Here is a 15000-nt window from a genome sequence, read left to right on the forward strand (position 1 = left end):
TGCGCGCGTGCGTCGTCCGAGCAGTTGCGTGATAAACGACCGTGTCGAAAGCCCAAACACCGCCGAGGCCAGTCGCCGCCGCCGCAAGGGCAGCCACGCAGCCTGGCGAGAGGCATCGTCTCGTGTAGCGTCGCCCCCGCCCCAACTGGAGTGGCCCAGTTTTTTGAACGGGACGGGAACTGCGAAGCACTTAGACCGACGGCGGACTACGACGAGAACGCCTTAAGCTTCGCCAACGTTTCGCCAACTCGTGCGGGAGACTTTTTCCGCTTCGCGGCAAGTCGTCGCGCCGTGCTCTCCGCATCAACCGCGTACGCAGCGAACCGCAAACGTCGGGCGCAGCCTCCTCACCTCCCTGCGCTTTGCGCGCGAACGTTCCCTGTTCGCGCGGCAAAGCCTGGAGGAGGCACGGCCCCGCAGCGTGTTCGAGCGCCCGGTCTACGGGACACCCTGCTTACTTCGAGGGCAACAAGCGCAACGCAAGGCTGCGATCTCGCGCACTTTGCGCACGGCTGGAGAAGCTTTGCTGGCCGGCTTTCGCTCCTCGTGTTTACCGTGCGTTAAAGTTGCGCGTCCGTGGCTCTCGCAGCTCTTGCGCGCCCGGTCGCAGAGAGGAGTACGCAACCTCGACCGCACTTTCCCTGCAGGCTTCCTTCCGACTCGAAGTCCTGCGGCGGTCTCAACGAGGTGCCACATCCTCAATGCAGTCGGTCGCCCCCGTTTCGGTTGGGCTCTGGCACGACGGTCGCCACCGTCTCGCCCTTGAGTGGCCGCTGTTGGCGCTCGCTGTGAGGTGTTCAGCGTGCTGTCCGTGTTGCCGACGCGGTCAAAACGAGTCGACGGCTCACGTTCCCTTGTGCGCCGAAGGCTCTCTTGATATGTGATCCGACCCTCAGACAGACGAAGCCAAGGGAAGACCCAAGGCCGCAATGTGCGTTCAAAGAATCAGTGCTCAGTGTGTCCTGCAATTCACACCAAGTCTCGCAGCTGGCTGCGTTCTTCATCGACCCGAGAACCGAGTGATCCACCGCTTAGAGTCGTGAAAAAGTGTTTGTTCAATTCCGTACAGTCAAAACCAAACGTTTCTGGCACTCGGCCAAACAGTGGCCAAGAAGGGCGCTTTTCAGCGCACGCTTGGACTCCAAAACTCTGCCGCGCCTTTTTCGGCTGCCGCAAATCGAGCAAACGGTGTGTTTCGGACGGCGTTTCGCTTTCGCTACTTGCGAGTGCTTTCGTGGTCCACCCCTCTATAAATACTCGGGAGGCGTCGAAGCCGGTTCTCCAAGCCGGACCCGTAGGTATCGTTGTGTGCTCGCTCTCATTGGCCCGCCTAACCAGAAAATGCCTGCGGTACACCCATTTGGATAAGAGTGCACGCAGATGCGGGCCTCGACGGCTACACATTTCCTCGGGCGGCCGCCTCCCGGCCTCCGTGGAGCGCGGGATGCACGGTCCCATCGACAAGCCTCTCCCGTTTTTACCGTGGCGTCGCGGTTCACCACGGCAGGCGGGTCGGTCTCCTCCGCAAAAAAGGGGGACCCCCGCTTTTTGTTCCACGAAATCGCACAAGCTTTTTTCGCATCCACGGTTTGCCACCGCACACCAAAATGCCGATCCGGCTGCCTACTTTAGCCAACAGGTGGAGCCAGGCGCGCCGTACTTGCGCGGCACTTCCCACGTCCACCGAAGTCGGTGCCAAGGACCACTTTCGGCGCCGGAGCCGCGTACGAGCCTACTCGAGGCGGAAGAACGAAGCCAGCAAGGGCCTGGCCGCAAGTGCGTTCAATTGTCGGGACGTCCAAGTCCCTCGTTCTTCCGTGCTTCCTCTTTCGGCAAGTCGTTGCGGCACCTTCCCAAAGCGCGCAGACCCGCTAATCGCGACGAGCGCGACGTGGCCGTGCCGCCTTTCCCTCGGCAGCAAGCAAAACGCCTGGCAACGTCGACGCTCCCCTAACCGCGATCTCGCACCGTGTTTCGTGTGGCGAATTCAAAAGCCGGCCGGCGCTGCTGCAACCATTACGGTCGGTACGCATACGCCGCGGAGGGCGGGACGGTCATCGGAGCGTGCGGTTCCTCCATCGAGTACTGCGCACCTCGGCCGTCGCATCGCCGTGCCATGACCGGCCGCGCGTCAACGCGAACCGGTGCCAGCGAGATCCCTCGCCTGCAAGAACCGACCGGCAGCCTCCGTCACCCGAGGACGCGGAGGCGCTTGCCGCGGACGGCGGGACGGTATGCACTGGTGCACAGCGGACCCGTCACATCGCCAGTTCCTTGACCGACCGCCGACGCTTGTGCCGTTCCTCTCGTACTTGGCAGTCGCCGCGCGATTGTCGGGTCTCGTTCTTGCACGCTCGAACGGTCGGGAGGGCACTCGGCTGGCGTTTCGGGAACGCGCAGCCTCGCCTTCTACCGACGTAACCACGACTCGCCGTTCGCGCTCCGCCGCTCCTGTTTACAGTACTAGGCGGTCCCGCAGCGGTCGGGTCGCGCATTTCGAGCGCTTCGAGCCACGGTGCAGTGGCGGGTCGAAAGCCGACCTATGAGTGCGTTGCGCCGTTTGTACCCGCGTCCGCCACCTGGCCGACCGTCCAAGGTCGCGGTGTTGGCGTCCGCTGGGCGCAACAATTTGTCACGGGGTGCCGCTCCACATTCAGGCAGCCCCGTGGGGAAAAGCCGACCCCGCGTCCAAACGGGGTCAGCGGCAGAAAGTGTCGGGCGCAGACGCAGCTGAGGCGCTCACCCTTCACAATCCGTTAATGATCCTTCCGCAGGTTCACCTACGGAAACCTTGTTACGACTTTTACTTCCTCTAAATGATCAAGTTTGGTCATCTTTCCAACAGACCGGCGCAACCGAAAGGCCGCGCCGGACATCGGTCCGAAGACCTCACTAAATCATTCAATCGGTAGTAGCGACGGGCGGTGTGTACAAAGGGCAGGGACGTAATCAACGCGAGCTTATGACTCGCGCTTACTGGGAATTCCTCGTTCAAGGGGAACAATTGCAAGCCCCTATCCCAATCACGAAAGAAGTTCCACGGGTTACCCAGTCTTTTCAGACAGGGATAAAGACACGCTGCTTCCTTCAGTGTAGCGCGCGTGCGGCCCCGGACATCTAAGGGCATCACAGACCTGTTATTGCTCTGTTTCGTGCGGCTAGGAGCCGCTTGTCCCTCTAAGAAGGTTGTAAGGTGCTGGGAACCCCGCACCTATTTAATAGGCTAGAGTCTCGTTCGTTATCGGAATTAACCAGACAAATCGCTCCACCAACTAAGAACGGCCATGCACCACCATCCACCGAATCAAGAAAGAGCTCTCAATCTGTCAATCCTCCCAGTGTCCGGGCCGGGTAAGTTTTCCCGTGCTGAGTCAAATTAAGCCGCAGGCTCCACTCCTGGTGGTGCCCTTCCGTCAATTCCTTTAAGTTTCAGCTTTGCAACCATACTTCCCCCGGAACCCAAATACTTTGGTTTCCCGGAAGCTGCCCGCCGAGTCATTTGAGTAACTCAGGCGGATCGCTGGTTGGCATCGTTTATGGTCAGAACTAGGGCGGTATCTGATCGCCTTCGAACCTCTGACTTTCGTTCTTGATCAATGAAAACATTCTTGGCAAATGCTTTCGCAGTAGTTCGTCTTGCGACGGTCCAAGAATTTCACCTCTAGCGCCGCAATACGAATGCCCCCGTCCGTCCCTCTTAATCATTACCTCGTATTCCAAAAACCAACAGAACAGAAACGAGGTCTTGTTCTATTATTCCATGCAAGTTTATTCAGGCGACTCGCCTGCGTTGAGCACTCTAATTTTTTCAAAGTAAAAGCACCGGCCATCTCGAGGCACACAATGAAGTGCACCAAGAAAGAACCGGCATGATGTTCAGTCCGAGCCGTCGCATCGGGTAGATGCACTACTCGTCTGGAACTGAGATCCAACTACGAGCTTTTTAACCGCAGCAGCTTTAGTATACGCTATTGGAGCTGGAATTACCGCGGCTGCTGGCACCAGACTTGCCCTCCAATTGATCCTCGTTAAAGGATTTAGAGTGTACTCATTTCAATTACGGGGCCTCAAAAGAGTCCCGTATTGTTATTTTTCGTCACTACCTCCCCGTGCCGGGAGTGGGTAATTTGCGCGCCTGCTGCCTTCCTTGGATGTGGTAGCCGTTTCTCAGGCTCCCTCTCCGGAATCGAACCCTGATTCTCCGTTACCCGTAACAACCATGGTAAGCAAGTAACCTACCATCGAAAGTTGATAAGGCAGACACTTGAAAGAAACGTCGCCGGCTCGTGGCCATGCGATCAGCACAAAGTTATCCAGAGTCACCACACAATACGGGCCGAAACCCGATCGATCTTGGTCTAATAAAAGCACCCGTTACCCAAAGGGCTCCAGGCTCACTGCATGTATTAGCTCTAGAATTGCCACAGTTATCCAAGTAGGAAGAAACGATCTAAGGAACCATAACTGATTTAATGAGCCATTCGCGGTTTCGCCTTATTTCGGCATGTACTTAGACATGCATGGCTTAATCTTTGAGACAAGCATATGATTACTGGCAGGATCAACCAGGTAATCGTTCGACTGCGCGTCCGTCCTCGCCTTCGGCGGGCCGGACGCAGTCTGTGTGCGGCGGAGGCCACCTTCAGGCGCCCCAACACGCTTATTTTGCACTCCGAGATGACGGCGTTCGAGCTCGCTACGGCACAACCTTCCCGAAAGACGAGTGGGAGCCGTGCGGCAAGAAGCACGTTCATGCTCGCTCTTTTTCGTTGCATCGACTCGGTCGCGCCGTGCGGGTTGCCCAAGCCCGCTGCACTGTCGGTGGACCGGCCGGAACTAGCAACGGAGCCGAGACTGCAAAGCCGCCAGACGACGGGTCACGCCCGCGTCTTCGGCGCTTTCGCATCTGAATCGCCCGAGGACGACACGGAACACACCTCGATATCGTGGTAAAACGGCACCGTCCGACAACCAGCCCCTAACGCATCAAGCGGATGAGGCTGCAGACGACTGCCGTGGATTCCCCTGGAGCAGACCCGAGGACACGCTTGACGAGGCCGAAGCCCGCCGCATATCAGACACCCGGTCGCTTTCGCGTACGCCGCTCACGAGAACCCCCACATAATAGCAGCGATAAGTACCCAGACCTCCTTGGGCACTAATACGAGCGTACTCGAGAAAATTTCACCGCGGGTGTGCCCCGAAACGTGTGGCACGTTGAGCGTGCCACAAGTCTACGTCGCTCTCAAACCCGCCGAGGTCGTAGAATTTGCGACCCTACTCACGAAATTCCCACCGAGGATACGGCCGCAAACGTACCGCACCTTGGGTAGGCCACGAGTTTGTGCAACACTACGCTGACGGCACAGCACCGAGGTCGTGCGCGCACGCACGGGAAAATTCCGCCGCGGTTTCTGCCGAAAACGTGAGGCACCACGACTCTCCGCAAGTTCGCGTCGACTGCGAAAGACCGAAGTCGTGAACGACGTGTCCGCTACTCGCCGCCGACACGCTGGACACCAAACGTACAACGACTCGACGGCGTCGTAGAGGCCCACGACGCGGTTTTCCTTAACGACGTCTCGGCGTGGCACCGACAGGTTAGAACGGCCGACCAACGTTCCCTGTCCGCCGTTCGGCTCAGTCGAAGGGCTCGGCGACTTCGGCAACGCTGCGAAGCCGCACGGTGACGCACGCCATGTCCCCATTTTTTTTTTTTTCTTTCTGCGTCTGCCGGGGTGCCCCTATAATAGCAGCGATAAGCACCCAGACCGCCGTGGGTCGCTCGCCCCGGCTGACGTGGTTTTTCGTACTCCTGCGGCGGTCGCCGTCAAGCACGTCCAAATACGCTACTTTCGTGGGCGCATTCACGCTCTTTCGCTTCGCCGGAGTGCCAGCACTCACTCTGCCAAAAACGGCGAACATCCGAGCGGCGGTTCCCACTTTTGCGTCGGCGTCGCAAACCCCGCCCCGGCAGACGAGGTTTGCCGTACTCGTGCGACGGTGGCCGGCGGGCACGTCGAAAGACGCCGATATCGTGCGCGAATTGGCGCACCTTGGCTTCACCGGAGTGCCGCCACTGACTCCTCCAAAAACGGCGAAGATCCGAGCGGCGCTTCCCACTTTCGCATCGGCGTCCCGAACTCCGCCCCGGCTGACGCGGTTTACCGTACTCGTGCGACGGTCGCCGGCGAGCACGTGGAAAGACGCCGATATCGTGCCCGAATCGGCTCCGTTCGGCTTCGCCGGAGTGCCAGCACTGGCTCGGCGAAAGACGACGAACATCCGAGCGACGGTTCTCACTATTGCGTACGCGTCGCAAACCCCGCCCCGGCAGACGCACTTTGCCGTACTCGTGCGACGGTCGCCGGCGAGCACGTAGAAAGACGCCGATATCGTGCCGGAATCGGCCCCGTTTGGCTTCGCCGGAGTGCCAGCACTCACTCGGCCACAAACGGCGAACATCCGAGCGGCGGTTCCCACTTAGCCGTCGGCGTCCCGAACTCCGCCCCGGCAGACGCGGTTGCCGAGCTCGTGCGACTAGCGACCGCGAAGCCGTCTCGCGACGCCGCTTTCGTGCGCGGCTCCCACTGCGACCTGGGTCACCCGAGGTCGACGAGCAAGAAAGAATGTCGAAAAAAAATTTTTTTTTTTTTTGCGTCTGCCGGGGTGCCCCTATAATAGCAGCGATAAGCACCCAGACCGCCATGGGTCGCTCGCCCCGGCTGACGTGGTTTTTCGTTTTCCTGCGGTGGTCGTCGTCAAGCACGTCCAAACACGCCACTTTCGTGGGCGCATTCGCGCTCTTTCGCTTCGCCGGAGTGCCAGCACTCACTCTGCCAAAAACGGCGAACATCCTAGTGGCGGTTCCCACTTTTGCGTCGGCGTCGCCAACCCCGCCCCGGCATACGCGGTTTGCCGTACTCGTGCGGCGGTGGCCGGCGGGCACGTCGAAAGACACCGATATCGTGCGCGAGTCGATGCTTCTTGGTCTCGCAGGAGGGCCGCCACTCACTCCTGCAAAAACGGCGAAGATCCGAGCGGCGCTTCCCACTTTTTCGTCGGCATCGCAAACCTCGCCCCGGCAGACGCGCTTTGCCGTACTCGTGCGACGGTCTCCGGCGAGCACGTCGAAATACGCCGATATCGTGCCCGAATCGGCCCCGTTTCGCTTCGCCGGAGTGCCAGCACTCACTCGGCCAAAAACGGCGAACATCCGAGCAGCGGTACCCACTTAGCCGTCGGCATCCCGAACTCCGCGCCGGCTGACGCGGTTGCCGAGCTCGTGCGACTAGCGACCGCGAACGCGTCTCGCGACGCCGCTTTCGTGCGCGGCTCCCATTGCGACCTGGGTTACCCGAGCTCGACCAGCAAAAAAGAAGGTCGAAAAAAAATTTTTTTTTTCTGCGTCTGCCGGGGTGCCCCTATAATAGCAGCGATAAGCACCCAGACCGCCGTGGGTCGCTCGCCCCGGCTGACGTGGTTTTTCGTACTCCTGCAGCGGTCGCCGTCAAGCACGTCCAAATACGCCACTTTCGTGGGCGCTTTCGCGCTCTTTCGCGTCGCCGGTGTGCCAGCACTCACTCTGCCAAAAACGGCGAACATCCTAGTGGCGGTTCCCACTTTTGCGTCGGCGTCGCCAACCCCGCCCCGGCATACGCGGTTTGCCGTACTCGTGCGGCGGTGGCCGGCGGGCACGTCGAAAGACACCGATATCGTGCGCGAGTCGATGCTTCTTGGTCTCGCAGGAGGGCCGCCACTCACTCCTGCAAAAACGGCGAAGATCCGAGCGGCGCTTCCCACTTTTTCGTCGGCATCGCAAACCTCGCCCCGGCAGACGCGCTTTGCCGTACTCGTGCGACGGTCGCCGGCGAGCACGTCGAAATACGCCGATATCGTGCCCGAATCGGCCCCGTTTCGCTTCGCCGGAGTGCCAGCACTCACTCGGCCAAAAACGGCGAACATCCGAGCAGCGGTACCCACTTAGCCGTCGGCATCCCGAACTCCGCGCCGGCTGACGCGGTTGCCGAGCTCGTGCGACTAGCGACCGCGAACGCGTCTCGCGACGCCGCTTTCGTGCGCGGCTCCCATTGCGACCTGGGTTACCCGAGCTCGACCAGCAAAAAAGAAGGTCGAAAAAAAATTTTTTTTTTCTGCGTCTGCCGGGGTGCCCCTATAATAGCAGCGATAAGCACCCAGACCGCCGTGGGTCGCTCGCCCCGGCTGACGTGGTTTTTCGTACTCCTGCAGCGGTCGCCGTCAAGCACGTCCAAATACGCCACTTTCGTGGGCGCTTTCGCGCTCTTTCGCGTCGCCGGTGTGCCAGCACTCACTCTGCCAAGAACGGCCAACATCCGAGCGGCGGTTCCCACTTTTGCGTCGGCGTCGTAAACCCCGCCCCGGCAGACGCGGTTTGCCCTACTCGTTCGACGGTCGCCGGCGAGCGCGTCGAAAGACGCCGATATCGTGCGCTAATTGGCGCTCCTTGGCTTCTCCGGAGTGCCGCCACTCACTCCTCCAAAAACGGCGAAGATCCGAGCGGCGTTCTCCACTTTCGCATCGGCGTCCCGAACTCCGCCCGGGCTGACGCGGTTTACCGTACTCGTGCGACGGTCGCCGCCGGGCACGTCGAAAGACGCCGATATCGTGCCGTAATCGGCCCCGTTTGGCTTCGCCCGAGTGCCAGCACTCACTCGGCCAAAAACGGCGAACATCCGAGCAGCGTTTCCCACTTTCGCATCGGCGTCCCGAAGCCCGCCCCGGCAGACGCGGTTTGCCCTACTCGAGCGACGGTCGCCGGCGATCACGTCGAAAGGCGCCGAATTCGTGCACGAATCGATGCTTCTTGGTCTCGCAGGAGGGCCGCCACTCACTCCTGCAAAAACGGCGAAGATCCGAGTTGCGCTTCCCACTTTTTCGTCGGCGTCCCGAACTACGCCCCGGCTGACGCGGTTTACCGTACTCGTGCGACGGTCGCCGGCGGGCACTTCAAAATACGCCGATTTCGTGGGCGCATTCACGCTGTTTCGCTTCCCCGGAGTGCCAACACTCACTCTGCCGAAAGCGGCGATCATCCGAGCGGCGGTTCCCACTTTTGCGTCGGCTTCGCAAACGGCGCCCCGGCAGACGCGCTCGTGCGACGTACTCGTGCGACGGTCGCCGGCGAGCACGTCGAAAGACGCCGATATCGTGCTCGAATCGACCCCGTTTCGCTTCGCCGGAGTGCTGCCAGTCACGGCGCAGAAAACGGCGAACAAGTGTTTTTTTTTTTTTTCCTAGAATTTGTGTTATAGAAGGCACATTTGATATCGGACGATAATTTTCAACTTTATCACGCGCACCGATTTTCGTGTAGAGGTTTGCAAGTTTATGGGAATTTCTCCACTTGGAATAATGCGATTTAGTAGTACTACGAGAACTTCATGGATGTACTCAAGGGTACGGGGCAAGTCAGTTACGTCAACACCTGCAGATTTTTTACACTTCAAACTGAAAATTGTTGGTTGTGAGTCCTCGTGTGATATTAAAGGCCGATTCGCTAACACATAGAACAAAGAAAGAAAGGAAGAAAAAACGCCCGCGCTCGCTCAAGAAACCTGGGTTCGCAACAAGTGGCAACAACAAGCAACCGAGCGAGTGCGCCAAAACCCGTGGCGGCCGAACAAACGCGAAGTCCCAACCGCGTCAGCCGGGGCGGCACGGGACAGGAAAAATCACTTCAGCCGGGGCGGCGGGGCACCGAATAAACCTCGTCACCTCGTCGCAGGATAAAAGAGGAAACAAAAAGTCTAAACAGCGTCTGCTGGAGCGAATGCGTAATAAAACAACAACAACAACAAAAAAAAAACACCCGCGCTCAAGAAGTCTGCAATCCTCACAAAAGGCGACTGTGACCGAGCAGCGTCAGCCGGGGCCGTGCGGAAACGGAAAAACCGCGACTACCGGGGCGTCGAGGCACCGAAAAATCCACTTCAGCCGCGGCGAAAAAAAAAAACAAAAAGAAAGACGGAGGGGGGGGGGGAACCACGTCTGCCGGGGCGAAGGAAAAAAAAAAACGCGTCTGCCGGGGCGAGCCCGGGTGCGGCACCACCGGGAAAACTGTGGCAAACAGACATGGCGATCGAGTGAGTGGGCCGCCAGCCAGGCTCAGCCAAAAAGTGCAAAGTCCGAACTGCGTCAGCCGGGGCGGCAAAAACCGCGTCAGCCGGGGCGGCGCAAAAAACCGCGTCTGCCGGGGCGGCACGAAACCGCGTCAGCCGGGGCGGGGCGAAAACTGCGTCAGCCGGGGCGAAAAGAAAAAAAAAAAACGCGTCTGCCGGGGCAAGCCCGGGTGCGGCACCACCGGGAAAACTGTGGCAAACAGACATGGCGATCGAGTGAGTGGGCCGCCAGCCAGGCACAGCCGAAAAGTGCAAAGTCCGAACCGTGTCAGCCGGGGCGACGCAAAAACCGCGTCAGCCGGGGCGGCGCGAAAACCGCGTCAGCCGGGGCGGCACGAAACCGCGTCAGCCGGGGCGGCGCGAAAACTGCGTCAGCCGGGGCGGCGCGAAAACCTCGTCAGCCGGGGCGAGCGAAAAGGGGGGGGGGGGAACCACGTCTGCCGGGGCGAAAGAAAAAAAAAACGCGTCTGCCGGGGCGAGCCCGGGTGCGGCACCACCGGGAAGACTGTGGCAAACAGACATGGCGATCGAGTGAGTGGGCCGCCAGCCAGGCTCAGCCCAAAAAGTGCCAAGTCCGAACTGCGTCAGCCGGGGCGGCAAAAACCGCGTCAGCCGGGGCGGCGCGAAAACCGCGTCTGCCGGGGCGGCGCGAAAACTGCGTCAGCCGGGGCGAGCCCGGGTGCGGCACCACCGGGAAAACTGTGGCTAACAGACATGGCGATCGAGTGAGTGGGCCACCAGCCAGGCTCAGCCAAAAAGTGCCAAGTCCGAACTGCGTCAGCCGGGGCGGCAAAAACCGCGTCAGCCGGGGCGGCGCAAAAAAACCGCGTCTGCCGGGGCGGCACGAAACCGCGTCAGCCGGGGCGGCGCGAAAACTGCGTCAGCCGGGGCGAAAGAAAAAAAAAACGCGTCTGCCGGGGCGAGCCCGGGTGCGGCACCACCGGGAAAACTGTGGCAAACAGACATGGCGATCGAGTGAGTGGGCCGCCAGCCAGGCACAGCCGAAAAGTGCTAAGTCCGAACTGCGTCTGCCGGGGCGGCACGAAACCGCGTCAGCCGGGGCGGCGCGAAAACCGCGTCTGCCGGGGCGGCACGAAACCGCGTCAGCCGGGGCGGCGCGAAAACTGCGTCAGCCGGGGCGAGCCCGGGTGCGGCACCACCGGGAAAACTGTGGCAAACAGACATGGCGATCGAGTGAGTGGGCCGCCAGCCAGGCACAGCCGAAAAGTGCTAAGTCCGAACTGCGTCTGCCGGGGCGGCACGAAACCGCGTCAGCCGGGGCGGCGCGAAAACCGCGTCTGCCGGGGCGGCACGAAACCGCGTCAGCCGGGGCGGCGCGAAAACTGCGTCAGCCGGTGCGAGCCCGGGTGCGGCACCACCGGGAAAACTGTGGCAAACAGACATGGCGATCGAGTGAGTGGGCCGCCAGCCAGGCACAGCCGAAAAGTGCTAAGTCCGAACTGCGTCAGCCGGGGCGGCAAAAACCGCGTCAGCCGGGGCGGCGCAAAAAACCGCGTCTGCCGGGGCGGCACGAAACCGCGTCAGCCGGGGCGGCGCGAAAACTGCGTCAGCCGGGGCGAAAGAAAAAAAAAAAAACGCGTCTGCCGGGGCGAGCCCGGGTGCGGCACCACCGGGAAAACTGTGGCAAACAGACATGGCGATCGAGTGAGTGGGCCGCCAGCCAGGCACAGCCGAAAAGTGCTAAGTCCGAACTGCGTCTGCCGGGGCGGCACGAAACCGCGTCAGCCGGGGCGGCGCGAAAACCGCGTCTGCCGGGGCGGCACGAAACCGCGTCAGCCGGGGCGGCGCGAAAACTGCGTCAGCCGGGGCGAGCCCGGGTGCGGCACCACCGGGAAAACTGTGGCAAACAGACATGGCGATCGAGTGAGTGGGCCGCCAGCCAGGCACAGCCGAAAAGTGCTAAGTCCGAACTGCGTCTGCCGGGGCGGCACGAAACCGCGTCAGCCGGGGCGGCGCGAAAACCGCGTCTGCCGGGGCGGCACGAAACCGCGTCAGCCGGGGCGGCGCGAAAACTGCGTCAGCCGGGGCGAGCCCGGGTGCGGCACCACCGGGAAAACTGTGGCAAACAGACATGGCGATCGAGTGAGTGGGCCGCCAGCCAGGCTCAGCCCAAAAAGTGCCAAGTCCGAACTGCGTCAGCCGGGGCGGCAAAAACCGCGTCAGCCGGGGCGGCGCGAAAACCGCGTCTGCCGGGGCGGCGCGAAAACTGCGTCAGCCGGGGCGAGCCCGGGTGCGGCACCACCGGGAAAACTGTGGCTAACAGACATGGCGATCGAGTGAGTGGGCCACCAGCCAGGCTCAGCCAAAAAGTGCCAAGTCCGAACTGCGTCAGCCGGGGCGGCAAAAACCGCGTCAGCCGGGGCGGCGCAAAAAAACCGCGTCTGCCGGGGCGGCACGAAACCGCGTCAGCCGGGGCGGCGCGAAAACTGCGTCAGCCGGGGCGAAAGAAAAAAAAAAACGCGTCTGCCGGGGCGAGCCCGGGTGCGGCACCACCGGGAAAACTGTGGCAAACAGACATGGCGATCGAGTGAGTGGGCCGCCAGCCAGGCACAGCCGAAAAGTGCTAAGTCCGAACTGCGTCTGCCGGGGCGGCACGAAACCGCGTCAGCCGGGGCGGCGCGAAAACCGCGTCTGCCGGGGCGGCACGAAACCGCGTCAGCCGGGGCGGCGCGAAAACTGCGTCAGCCGGGGCGAGCCCGGGTGCGGCACCACCGGGAAAACTGTGGCAAACAGACATGGCGATCGAGTGAGTGGGCCGCCAGCCAGGCACAGCCGAAAAGTGCTAAGTCCGAACTGCGTCTGCCGGGGCGGCACGAAACCGCGTCAGCCGGGGCGGCGCGAAAACCGCGTCTGCCGGGGCGGCACGAAACCGCGTCAGCCGGGGCGGCGCGAAAACTGCGTCAGCCGGGGCGAGCCCGGGTGCGGCACCACCGGGAAAACTGTGGCAAACAGACATGGCGATCGAGTGAGTGGGCCGCCAGCCAGGCACAGCCGAAAAGTGCTAAGTCCGAACTGCGTCAGCCGGGGCGGCAAAAACCGCGTCAGCCGGGGCGGCGCAAAAAACCGCGTCTGCCGGGGCGGCACGAAACCGCGTCAGCCGGGGCGGCGCGAAAACTGCGTCAGCCGGGGCGAAAGAAAAAAAAAACGCGTCTGCCGGGGCGAGCCCGGGTGCGGCACCACCGGGAAAACTGTGGCAAACAGACATGGCGATCGAGTGAGTGGGCCGCCAGCCAGGCACAGCCGAAAAGTGCTAAGTCCGAACTGCGTCTGCCGGGGCGGCACGAAACCGCGTCAGCCGGGGCGGCGCGAAAACCGCGTCTGCCGGGGCGGCACGAAACCGCGTCAGCCGGGGCGGCGCGAAAACTGCGTCTGCCGGGGCGAGCCCGGGTGCGGCACCACCGGGAAGACTGTGGCAAACAGACATGGCGATCGAGTGAGTGGGCCGCCAGCCAGGCTCAGCCCAAAAAGTGCCAAGTCCGAACTGCGTCAGCCGGGGCGGCAAAAACCGCGTCAGCCGGGGCGGCGCGAAAACCGCGTCTGCCGGGGCGGCGCGAAAACTGCGTCAGCCGGGGCGAGCCCGGGTGCGGCACCACCGGGAAAACTGTGGCTAACAGACATGGCGATCGAGTGAGTGGGCCACCAGCCAGGCTCAGCCAAAAAGTGCCAAGTCCGAACTGCGTCAGCCGGGGCGGCAAAAACCGCGTCAGCCGGGGCGGCGCAAAAAAACCGCGTCTGCCGGGGCGGCACGAAACCGCGTCAGCCGGGGCGGCGCGAAAACTGCGTCAGCCGGGGCGAAAGAAAAAAAAAAAACGCGTCTGCCGGGGCGAGCCCGGGTGCGGCACCACCGGGAAAACTGTGGCAAACAGACATGGCGATCGAGTGAGTGGTCCGCCAGCCAGGCACAGCCGAAAAGTGCTAAGTCCGAACTGCGTCTGCCGGGGCGGCACGAAACCGCGTCAGCCGGGGCGGCGCGAAAACCGCGTCTGCCGGGGCGGCACGAAACCGCGTCAGCCGGGGCGGCGCGAAAACTGCGTCAGCCGGGGCGAGCCCGGGTGCGGCACCACCGGGAAAACTGTGGCAAACAGACATGGCGATCGAGTGAGTGGGCCGCCAGCCAGGCACAGCCGAAAAGTGCTAAGTCCGAACTGCGTCTGCCGGGGCGGCACGAAACCGCGTCAGCCGGGGCGGCGCGAAAACCGCGTCTGCCGGGGCGGCACGAAACCGCGTCAGCCGGGGCGGCGCGAAAACTGCGTCAGCCGGGGCGAGCCCGGGTGCGGCACCACCGGGAAAACTGTGGCAAACAGACATGGCGATCGAGTGAGTGGGCCGCCAGCCAGGCACAGCCGAAAAGTGCTAAGTCCGAACTGCGTCAGCCGGGGCGGCAAAAACCGCGTCAGCCGGGGCGGCGCAAAAAACCGCGTCTGCCGGGGCGGCACGAAACCGCGTCAGCCGGGGCGGCGCGAAAACTGCGTCAGCCGGGGCGAAAGAAAAAAAAAAACGCGTCTGCCGGGGCGAGCCCGGGTGCGGCACCACCGGGAAAACTGTGGCAAACAGACATGGCGATCGAGTGAGTGGGCCGCCAGCCAGGCACAGCCGAAAAGTGCTAAGTCCGAACTGCGTCTGCCGGGGCGGCACGAAACCGCGTCAGCCGGGGCGGCGCGAAAACCGCGTCTGCCGGGGCGGCACGAAACCGCGTCAGCCGGGGCGGCGCGAAAACTGCGTCAGCCGGGGCGAGCCCGGGTGCGGCACCACCGGGAAAACTGTGGCAAACAGACATGGCGATTGAGTGAGTGGGCCGCCAGCCAGGCACAGCCGAAAA

General features: G+C 62.3%; 1 long non-coding RNA gene and 2 other non-coding genes across 3 annotated transcripts in view; 1 reads left to right on the forward strand and 2 right to left on the reverse strand.

The window, feature by feature from the left end:
* LOC142792872 (uncharacterized) overlaps positions 1 to 15000 on the forward strand; it is a 64811-nt gene that overhangs the window by 24996 nt on the left and 24815 nt on the right. The window lies entirely within an intron of this gene.
* Positions 887 to 1039, reverse strand: LOC142792875 (5.8S ribosomal RNA). Its single transcript, XR_012891267.1, has one exon. It is a non-coding gene; the product is annotated as a 5.8S ribosomal RNA (ribosomal RNA).
* On the reverse strand, positions 2758 to 4572 carry LOC142792886 (small subunit ribosomal RNA). Its single transcript, XR_012891278.1, has one exon. It is a non-coding gene; the product is annotated as a small subunit ribosomal RNA (ribosomal RNA).

This window comes from Rhipicephalus microplus, unplaced genomic scaffold, assembly GCF_043290135.1.
Source record: "Rhipicephalus microplus isolate Deutch F79 unplaced genomic scaffold, USDA_Rmic scaffold_257, whole genome shotgun sequence".
Classification (NCBI taxonomy): Eukaryota; Metazoa; Arthropoda; class Arachnida; order Ixodida; family Ixodidae; genus Rhipicephalus; species Rhipicephalus microplus.